Source organism: Pteropus vampyrus, unplaced genomic scaffold (genome assembly GCF_000151845.1).
Source record: "Pteropus vampyrus isolate Shadow unplaced genomic scaffold, Pvam_2.0 Scaffold491, whole genome shotgun sequence".
NCBI lineage: Eukaryota > Metazoa > Chordata > Mammalia > Chiroptera > Pteropodidae > Pteropus > Pteropus vampyrus.
The window spans coordinates 296,651-297,168 of NW_011889272.1; the positions used below are offsets into that span (position 1 = coordinate 296,651).

The 518-nt window shown below is 38.6% G+C and overlaps 1 non-coding gene across 1 annotated transcript; it reads right to left on the bottom strand.

The window, feature by feature from the left end:
- Positions 1–184: 184 nt before the first annotated feature.
- Positions 185–303, bottom strand: LOC111732794. Its single transcript, XR_002777711.1, has one exon. It is a non-coding gene; the product is annotated as a 5S ribosomal RNA (ribosomal RNA).
- Positions 304–518: the final 215 nt, after the last annotated feature.

The window sequence follows — 518 nt, forward strand, 5'->3', positions numbered from 1 at the left end:
TGTCTTTATTATTATCTCTTTTTTCACTTTTATATATTCTGCTATTAAAATGAGGTGAATAGTTGGTCTTTTAAAATAACAAACACTTTTAGATGTATGTATTGGTTGTATTGTTTTGTGTTTGCAACTAATTTACTTGTTTTCCTTAATTCATTCTGATTTCCTTGTTTTTTTTTATTTTTTACGCCTACAGCACCCGATCTTCCTAGGTGGTCTCCCATCCAAGTACTAACCAGGCCCGACCCTGCTGAGCTTCCGAGATCAGACGGGATCGGGCACGTTCAGGGTGGCGTGGCCGTAGACTCTTTTGATTTCTTTTATCATTCTCTCTCTAGGTATTAGAAAATGATGTTTAAATTATTGGTTTTCGTTCTTTATTAAGAATGAATATCTAAGAGTACAAATTTTCTTCTAATATCGCCTTGAGCTGTCCCAAACGACCACACTTCTGTGCCTTCTGCGTTAGCATAGCAGCCTGTGTTTGCGCCATGAGACCTGACGGCAGAAGCTGGGTGGCT